We start from the raw sequence: 10,902 nt of genomic DNA, 5'->3' as shown, positions 1-10,902 counted from the left end.
TATTTCTATGTAATGTATATCTGTAATAAAAATTGTATTTGTATATCTTATAATTTTTCAGGAAATGATGAGAGTGTGGATTTTGTTTATGTTTACCATGGCTGCTGTCATGGGTCATGTACATGGGGGAGACAGAGCTGAGGACCCACCTTTCCCAGGTGGTAGAGATCCTAGCCTGCACGAGCAGGACGGTAAGTCTTATCCTGAATTTTTATTTACTATTTTTGTTCAATTATCATAAATTAAATATCGTTTCTAATAATTTTTAATTACATTTGTAGTTGAGGAACGTGCCCGAAGGAAAGTTTGAGGAAAAGCTAAAAATATAAAGCTTGAAAAAGCAATCTTACAGAACCAGGGGAAACCAATTGGCATGCAATATGATAGGGATATCACATTTAATCCCGTAGGAGAGTCGGGAGACATGTTTTCCTGAGAAGTTGGAAAAACAATGTAGCAGATGGTCCCTTCTGACAAATGGAGATGGAAAAGAGTTTCCCCTGATATAAAGGACACTGTATTACAACATTTAGTGGTAATTATTTATTTAAATATATTTTATAGGGTTAACTATAATTGTTTTTTACTTGGTTAACTTTTTTTTTTGTAGACAACGTTTGATCTCAATCAAATGTACCAGGATGCACAAGCTAATCTATTGACAGAGGGTATGAAGATATCCCGAGAGCATTGGCCAATCATCCGGATGGTATGCTTGTTGATAACTGGGCGAAGGCAGTTGAGTATTTTCAAACTGACGAACACATAATTGCTTCAGAAAGGAACAAAAAATCCGTGAAAAGCAAACAAGTGTGAATCGTGGGGGTTCGAGCTCGTATAGCAGTACTTGCTATAAGAAGGTACCGTACAATACGTGTAATTATTTATTTAAAATATAATCTAATTTTTAAAGTTAATCAGAACCTTAAGAGAGTGGAAACATTTCGCAAAGCTCATACTGATAAGAATGGTGTATTTGTTACTACTGAATCGGAACAACAATATGTAAGTATTTAATTATAATTTTATCATATATTTAAATGTTTATTTATACTTAATTGTTACTCACTTTTGGGAGTTACAAAATCGGTTAGTTGAAGAGCTGTTAGAACAAACTCAAGGTGAAAGTGAGTTAACACCCGCTCAAGAAAGAGCTACGTTCGAGAAAGTATTAGGAGAGCGACATGGCCACATTAGAGGCATTGGCTGCAAACCTTCTGGGCTCTCGACGATTCCATAGCCTTCGCCACAATCACAACCACCATCACAACCATCACAGGTAAAATAGAAATCTACTTTAGCATCGTAAAATGCATGTTGATTTGGTAGTTTTGGTTTTGTGGTGATTATTTGCTAAAAATTTTGGTAATTTGGTTTTTGTCCCAAGTGAAAGAAATAGCAATGTACTTTGGTTTTCTATCTTAGTTTAAAAATATCAATGTATTTTGATAGTTTTTGTTTATGTTTGACGATCTAACTTAAAAGTTTATATATATTGTTATTAATTATGTAGTTGGAAAATCTTCGTGCAATGCTCACCGACCCGACATGTAGGGATGAACTTTATTTGTTTTTTCAATCTCAAAATAATCAAGGAAACGATGGAAACGACGATGATGTTATGTAAGGATGAGTTTTATTTTCATTAGTTGTCACGTTGTGCTACTTGGTAGATTGTAAAATTTTTGTTGTTTTGCTACTCAGATATTATGACTTTTGATATTTAATTGTATTTGGATGTTTGTTTTGTAATTAGCGTCGACACTATTGGTTTTGATATTTAATCGAATATTGTTATTACCGGCGACACTTTTACTGGTGACATTATCACCGGCAACCAAAATCATTAATTAAAAAAAAATTAAAAAATTGAAAAAAAAATTACCGGTGACAGAAGTTATTACCGGCGACACTATCACCGACAACCAAAATCATTAATTAAAAAAACAATAAAAAAATTGAAAAAAAAATTACCGGCGACACTTTTTCCGGCGACAGAAGTCATTGCCGACGACTAGCTTATTAGCGGCAACAATACTCATTCGCGGCGACAGAGTCAATAGAGGCGACTTTTATCATTAGCGGCGACAAACTGATCAATAGCGACGAAGCTGTAGCGGCGACTCAGTACCGGCGATGCGTCGTCGCTATTAGTATTACCGGCGACTTTTGGGACTTTTACCGGCGACTTTTGTCGCTGGTAATGGCCTTTTTCCTTGTAGCGTGTTTTGGCTTAAAGAGTTGTTTTGGCTGAAAACAAAGTTGTTTCAGGGTTATTCGGGATGAATATATATATATATATATATATATATATATATATATATATATATATATATATATATACTAGTCGTTTACCCGCGCAAAGCGGCGGGCGATGAATAATTTGTTTCGGCAATTAGTTCTTTTTGGTGCAAACATGTTTTAACAATATATTTCATTCGCAATCATGTTATATTTCAAGGAACACAAGGCATATAAATATATGTTATATTTCAAGGAACACAAGATATAAAAATATTTCTATTGCTCGACATGCACCTGATAGCAAATCTTTGACATGTTCTTTGTTGAGACTTCAGATATCCAAGAGGCAGGGTCCATAATGAAATTGTTGCAATTCCTCGTAATCTCTTCATTTTCATTCCTATTTATTCCTTGTTAAAAACATGATGATAAGAGAAATAATAACCAAAGGCACAGTAGATCCAACAGTTAGGATTTCAAAGTGAAAGAGATGCATGGATCTTCAACTCAAAACATGGATCTAAGTTCCACTGGAACTCACAATTAAACAAACACTTGGAAAGTTGGGTTTTTGAAAGATAGATACATTGGCGTTTGTGTTTCAGATAGTGGTAGTTGCCGGAAACATAGATGAAACAAATACGTACATATAACTAATTTCAGATTATTCTCACAAATTAACTCTTCAGCTAATAATATCTCATTCCAACAAAATAATCATATATGCGTTTCTTTGATGCATAAGTTATTATACCAAAAGATATCAATAATGTAACGCCTGTGTTTCCGGGCTTGCCATTTTTAGCAATGTAATAGTCTAGGTTAACCTTTGTAACCCGTTTTGAAATAATAAGAGTGTATTATTTGGGTATTATGTGTTTTGTGCTTAATTGCTTAATTATGTGGTTTGATTAATTAAGAATAAAAATAAGCGTCAAAATTTAAGTGTAAAATAAACTTAATATCTTTAGATAATGTTGTAGTAGTTGAAACGAGGTTTCCGAATATATATAGAACGCCCAAATCTGACTTCGTATGAGGAAGTTATGATTTATCGAAGTTTCGACTTAGCGGTATGCAGCCTGAAATACTCGATTTGAGATCGAGCGGTTTTTAGCCGAAGCATTCTAAACGAGGATCGAAGGTCTCGTTGTTGGTATCGAAGTGATAAAAAGTTAGGCGAGAACGGACGTCAAACGAAGAAGTTATGAATTTATAACGAAAGTTTCTGTCCCGGCCTATTAAAAATAAATAATAAAAATAAAGTTAAAATTAGCCGACGGAGTCTAAACGAAAGTTGTAGAGCATAGTCTCACCTTCGCGTGGATATAAAGAACGTCAAAAACGGAGTTCGTATGAAGAAGATATGAGTTTCCGAAGGTTATTAAATATTTTGTATTTAATTTTAAATGGAAAATCCGGTATTATCCGAGGACGAGTCATCGGACTCATCCGAAGTACGCCCCGCGTACTCCGAAGATGTCGACACTCGCAGCAAGTGGCTTCGGATGACGCATGCAGTGACGATTTCGGAAGCAGTACGCCCCGCGTACTCCGAGGCTCCAGCCTCCTATAAATAGGATGCGAGGGCAGCCGGTTCTTTTGTTCATTTTCTCTCTTCTCTCTCCCGTTTTGCATCGTTTTGCGTGCCATAAATACCCCGAAGCCCCGGTATCATTCTCGAGCCCCGAGGCAAGTCCCGAGATCCCGAAGATCCCGAGAAGTGCGGTTCCCGAGTCGAAGCTCTGCCCGCGAGAAGTTCGATTTTTGTAGAGATCTTCCAGATCTGCTGAGGATTACTACTTCTACAAGTCGTAGTGCTGTCCGATCGTCTTCTGATCAAGTGAGTGTATACTACCTTTCATAAACACGATAATAATACAAGTATGGTTCGAGTGTATTAAGTATATTGTTGTTTATATGTGTGAGTGCGTAGTTACTTTCTTCTAACGCGTAACTATGAAGTATTTTATACGATATACTTGTTATGTGTATATTTTATGGTTATATGCGTGAATGGATATTCACTTTATTCTATCTCATAGATCTGAATTGCTTTCTATGAAATACGTGGTACGTGGGTATGCCTCATCTGTTATGTGGAATATATATTGAATGAAAATGCTATACAGGTTTTAAACTATGTATGAAAATATATATTTTATCTACTAATATGTTGGGTAGAACATGGGTAGATAGTTGGTGTGTAATAAACAGATGAGAGGCCTCGATGTTGTTGTTGTTGTTGATCTAGTTATTCAGCGGAGTATGGATAACGACCACAGACTCTTTCTAGACAGTCCAGTGGAACGCTAGCAGGTTCATAACCTGTAGGTGTTGTGAACGATGTGTTCACCGGTGTACTCTATCCCCCTCATGGTTGCCTTTAGGATATCTATTGTTGAGGAAACCCCTTAACAGTGATGTCCGTCCCGATGAAAATCCTAGATTAGGTCCTTTGAGATAGATGTTATTTTAGGGACGTAAAGTGAGGATAACGGGAATGGGTAATTGGGATAGTGATTTGGTTGGTGAAATTAAATATAATTTATTTATTGTGGGTTGAAAACCCTATATGCTCACCAGGCTCCCAAGCCTGACCCACTCAGTTTTATTTGTGTTACAGGTAGTGGCGCGAGGGCATAAGATGGTTGAATCATCAAGTTGTTTTGTTTACAAGTCTGTATATGTACATATTTGTTGAATGACTTGTAATGTTATCGTTTATGCTTTATGGTCTGTATCGGAACATGACATCCCGAGTTTTGATTATATAATGAAAATACATATCTTGATGAAATGCTTTGATAAATATTATTTTATCATGTTTTGTTTTGGGAACAAATTCCGCAACTCTTTTAAATCAAAAGGATTTACGCTGAAATTATTTAAAAAACATAAATGAAATCGGTCTTTTTTGGCCGAGATTTTGGGGTTGTCACAGTTGGTATCAGAGCATTAGTTTAAGCGAACTAGGAAATTTGTAGGATTTCTAGACTTAAACTTAGAATGCTAAGTGGAATTGTGAGTTGTGTGTCTGTTGGATTTTAGACACGAGCACTAGTTTATTTTAGGAAAGTTGCCTAAAATGCTTTTATGTGCTAAATGTTATATGTTGCCATATATGATATTAATTGTTGGGATCTACGGTCTGTTGCCGACCGGATCTGGAAACCTTATGTGTGTAGGATTCTAAGCGTGTGTATACGATATTAGAACTAGCATGTAAACGTTTCGGAGTAATAAGGATGATTTGAATATCTATTGTGAATGAGGATCTAATTTCACCTTATTCGGTGTGTAGATCAAAAATGGTGAGAACAAGGAGTGGCCTTGGAAACGCGGATGAAAACAGGAATCAACCGCCAGTGATTGAGCAAATAACTGTTGTAGCAGCAGCACCAGAACCAATAAAAATGGCTGCGGTGCAAGCCATGATTCGGGCTATGCTAGCTGAACAAAGGGAGGATATGCGACAAATGTTGCATAATAATAGGGATGAACCTATCATACCTATTGAGGAACCCGAATTGATTCCCGAGTAATCGGAGGAAGGGAACAATAGTCGCATTATGAGTCAAGTTGGGACTCAAGGAGAACGAAGGAACGATCCGGAAAGGAGAAACAACAAGGATGGGCGAATGTACAAGAACTTCTTGGGCGCCAAGCCGCCGAGTCTTTCTGGAAGCCCAAAGCCTGTTGAGATAATGGATTGGATCTCCGAAATGGAGATGGTATTTGAAAGTTGCGACTGTAGCAACAAACAGAAGACCGTCTTTGCGGTTAGACAACTGAAGACTGGAGTCTTGAGTTGGTGGAAGTTGTTGGCAGATACTATGCCACGAGGAGAAGCCTTGAAAATGTCATGGGAGGAGTTCTTGGAGCAACTAAGGGTGCAGTATTGTTCAGAGATAGATCTGATTGATCTGAACAATGAGTTCCAAAACTTGAAGAAGGGGAAGATGAGCATAGACGACTATGCTACTGCATTTACTGAGAAAATGAAGTTGTTTGCGTACCTAGTGCCAACGGAACTCTTTAAGATAGAGAGGTTTGCTAATGGATTGCCTGCCGACTTTGGTCCGACAGTCAAGATGGCAACTACTCTGAAAACGGCTGTTCGTGCAGCTAAGAACGTGGAGGCCCAGCAGAAGGAAAAGGGTATGGATAGGATAGATGTTGGTGAAAAGAGGAAGTTCGATGGAACTTCAGGATCCAATAAGAAAAACAAGTTCTCGAAGTCTGGTTCGAGGGGAAGTGGAGGTGAAGCGAAATGGTGCGACAAATGTAAGAAGAAGCATCATGGAAGATGTGAGGTGGCGAACACATGCTACAAGTGTGGAAAGCCAGGGCACTATGCCAATGAATGTACCCTCACTAAGAAAGTTTGCTATGGTTGTGGTGAGGAGGGACACATGTCGAGGGACTGCCCGAAGAAGAAGGAGGCAGCTAGACCCAACATTCCACCAAAGCCAAAGGTGAGAGCATTCCAGATGACACTGGAAGCTACTAAAGATGAAGCTGATGTCGCTTCAGGTACCTTTCTCGTTAACAAATTGCCTGCCCAAATTTTATTTGATTCTGGAGCCAACTACTCCTTTATATCGCATGAATTTGGTAGTAAGCTAGCTTTGCCTGTTGATAGACTAGATAATGCTTTATTAGTCGAAGTTGCTAGTGGCAAGTTTATACCTATTAGCCATCGTATGAAAAACATCTTAATTGATCTGAATGGGAATAAGTTCCACGAGGAATTATTGCCTATCGAACTAAACGGTTTCGACATCGTTTTGGGAATGGATTGGCTTAGCGCCAACGATGCCGAAATTTTATGCAAGAAGAAAATAGTCAAAGTAAACACGCCTAGGAAAGATTCGTTTATGGTGTAGGGGGACAAACGCAGAGTGAATTCTGGAATCATTTCATTGATGAAAGCCAGAAAATGTTTGACCAAGGGGTGTACATCATATCCAGCATTCGTGATTGATGCTAAGAAGGAAAAGAAGGTGATGCAGAATATTCCAATTGTGTGTGATTATCCGGAAGTATTTCCCGAAGATCTTCCTGGATTACCACCTGATCGACAAGTGGAATTCTGTATTGACTTGTTGCCAGGAACAACGCCAATTGCGAAAGCACCGAAGGAGATGAAGGAGCTAATGATGCAACTTCAGGAGTTATTGGACAAAGGTTTCATTAGACCTAGTTCATCACCCTGGGGAGCTCCGGTGTTATTTGTAAAGAAGAAAGATGGAAGTATGAGAATGTGCATTGATTACTGAGAGCTGAATAAGGCAACAATAAAGAATAGATATCCGTTGCCAAGAATTGATGACCTGTTTGATCAATTGCAAGGTTCGAGCTATTTCTCGAAGATCGACCTAAGGTCAGGATATCATCAGCTGAAAGTAAGAGAGCAGGATATAGAGAAGATTGCATTCAGAACTAGATATGGACACTACGAGTTCTTGGTTATGTCGTTTGGACTAACCAATGCTCCGGCATCATTCATGGATTTAATGAATAGGGTTTGTAATCCTTTCCTTGATAAATCTGTGATAGTGTTCATAGACGACATTCTGATTTACTCGAAAAGCCAAGAGGAGCATGGCAGACACTTGCGAGAAGTGTTAGAAGTCTTGAAGAAGGAGAAGCTGTATGCAAAGTTCTCCAAATGTGATTTTTGGATTCGTGAAGTCCAATTCTTGGGTCACGTGGTCAACCAAGAAGGGATAATGGTTGATCCAGCAAAGATTGAAGCTGTGACAAAGTGGGAGCAACCGAAGAGTCCCATGGAGATTCGAAGCTTTTTGGGATTAGCTGGATATTACCGAAGGTTTATCCAAGGCTTTTCTTCGATCGCTACTCCGTTGACAGCTTTGACCCACAAAGGAGCTACTTATGCTTGGAATGATAAGCATAAAGAAGCATTCGAGAAGCTAAAGAAGAAGCTATGCGAGGCACCGATACTTTCTCTACCCAATGGAGTTGAAGACTTCGCTGTTTATAGCGATGCTTCTGGGGTTGGATTGGGTTGTGTTTTGACCCAAAGAGAAAAGGTGATAGCATATGCGTCTCGACAGCTGAAAGAGCATGAAAAGAATTACCCGACTCATGATTTGGAGTTGGCAGCGGTAGTTTTCGCTCTGAAAATATGGAGGCATTACCTCTATGGCACGAAGTGCAAACTTTTCACTGATCACAAGAGTCTCCAATATCTCTTTAATCAGAAGGAATTGAATATGAGGCAACGACGCTGGCTGGAATTACTTAAGGACTACCACTGCGAGATACTTTACCACCCCGGTAAGGCTAATGTTGTTGCTGATGCTCTCAGTCGGAAAGTCAATCTTGAAAGGAAAAGGCCAAGAGCGTTGAGAATTGAAGTTGTCTCAACCATTTTGGAAAGTATAATGAAAGCTCAAAGTGAAGCTTCTGAGAAGAATGACTGAAATGAGGAATGTTTGGGCAAAACGTTGGTGTTCGGTGTAAACAGTCACGGACTGAAGGTGTTCCAAGATCGGATTTGGATACCCAAGACAGGAGGAATCAGAGATCTTCTGATGGAAGAAGCTCACAAAACCATGTAATCGATTCATCCGGGTAGCACTAAAATGTATAGGGACCTGAAACCCTACTACTGGTGGCCGACGATAAAGCTTGATGTTGCAAAGTATGTGGCTGAGTGTGTGACTTGCGCAAGAGTAAAGACACAACATCAGAAACCGTATGGGAGTTTAGAACCTTTGCTTGTGCCAATGGGTAAGTGGGAAGACATTGCTATGGATTTTGTCACTAAACTTCCTAGAACAAAGAATGGTCACGACATGATTTGGGTGGTCGTTGATCGATTCACTAAGAGTGCGCATTTCATAGCGGCCAAGGAGAAATGGTCTATGGAGAAGCTTGTGAATTCTTACGTGAAGGATATTGTGAGGCTTCACGGTGTTCCGTTAACGATTGTATCGGATCGTGATAGCCGTTTCACCTCACGATTTTGGAAAAGTCTACAAGAGGAATTGGGTACCAAGTTATGTTTAAGTACAGCTTACCATCCGCAGACTGATGGTCAGAGTGAAAGAACGATACAAACACTTGAAGATATGCTGAGAGCATGTACCTTGGAATTCCTAGGTAATTGGGATGAACATTTACTGTTGGTAGAATTTTCCTACAATAATAGTTTCCACTCGAGCATTAAGATGGCACCTTATCAAGCTTTGTACGGGCAGAAGTGTCGTACGCCGTCTTGTTGGCTTGAGGCTGGGGAAAAGCAGTTTATGGGACCGGAGTTGGTTCATCAAACTGCTGAAAAGTTGAAACGAATTAGGGAAAGAATGTTAGCAGCTCAGGATCGTCAAAAGAGCTATGCTGACAAGAAGCGAAGACCGATGACTTTTGAGGTTGGGGATTCGGTTTTGCTTAAAGTCTCGCCGTGGAAGGGACTTATAAGGTTTGGTAAAAGGGGAAAGTTGAGTCCAAGGTTTATTGGACCGTTTAAAGTTCTTCAGAGAATTGGGAACCAAGCTTACAAGCTCGAACTACCAGAAGAACTGAATGGAATTCATAACACTTTTCATGTGTGTTATTTGAGGAAGTTCACGGGAGAAGTTCCCGACATGATTCCACTTTTGGAGTTGAGAATCGATGAGAACAAAAGGTTGATTGAGGAACTAGAGGCAATTGTTGACCGAAAGACTAAGAAATTGCGACGCAAGATGGTTGGGTTAGTGCTTGTCCGATGGAAACACACGAATGGGCCGAATCTCACCTGGGAGACGGAGAGTGACATGATGGGTCGCTATCCGCATTTGTTTGTTGATGTGTGATTCCGGGGACGGAATCATTCTAAGGTGGAGAGAATTGTAACGCCTGTGTTTCCGGGCTTGCCATTTTTAGCAATGTAATAGTCTAGGTTAACCTTTGTAACCAGTTTTGAAATAATAAGAGTGTATTATTTGAGTATTATGTGTTTTGTGCTTAATTGCTTAATTATGTGGTTTGATTAATTAAGAATAAAAATAAGCGTCAAAATTTAAGTGTAAAATAAACTTAATATCTTTGGATAATGTTGTAGTAGTTGAAACGAGGTTTTCGAATATATATAGAACGCCCAAATCTAATTTCGTATGAGGAAGTTATGATTTATCGAAGTTTCGACTTAGCGGTATGCAGCCTGAAATACTCGATTTGAGATCGATCGGTTTTTAGCCGAAACATTCTAAACGAGGATCGAAGGTCTCGTTGTTGGTATCGAAGCGATAAAAAGTTAGGCGAGAACGGACGTCAAACGAAGAAGTTATGAATTTATAACGAAAGTTTCTGTCCCGGCCTATTATAAATAAATAATAAAAATAAAGTAAAAATTAGCCGACAAAGTCTAAACGAAAGTTGTAGAGCGTAGTCTCACCTTCGCGTGGATATAAAGAACGTCGAAAACGGAGTTCGTATGAAGAAGATATGAATTTCCGAAGGTTATTAAATATTTTGTATTTAATTTTAAATGGAAAATCCGGTATTATCCGAGGACAAGTCATCGGACTCATCCAAAGTACGCCCCACGTACTCGTGTACGCCCCGCGTACTCCGAAGATGTCGACACTCGCAGCAAGTGGCTTCGGATGACGCATGCAGTGACGATTTCGGAAGCAGTACGCC

This window comes from Lactuca serriola, chromosome 9 (genome assembly GCF_051521515.1).
Source record: "Lactuca serriola cultivar US96UC23 chromosome 9, Lser_US96UC23_V15, whole genome shotgun sequence".
Classification (NCBI taxonomy): Eukaryota; Viridiplantae; Streptophyta; class Magnoliopsida; order Asterales; family Asteraceae; genus Lactuca; species Lactuca serriola.
The sequence above is the reverse complement of the archived record's forward strand: the minus strand, read 5'-3'. Positions refer to the sequence as shown.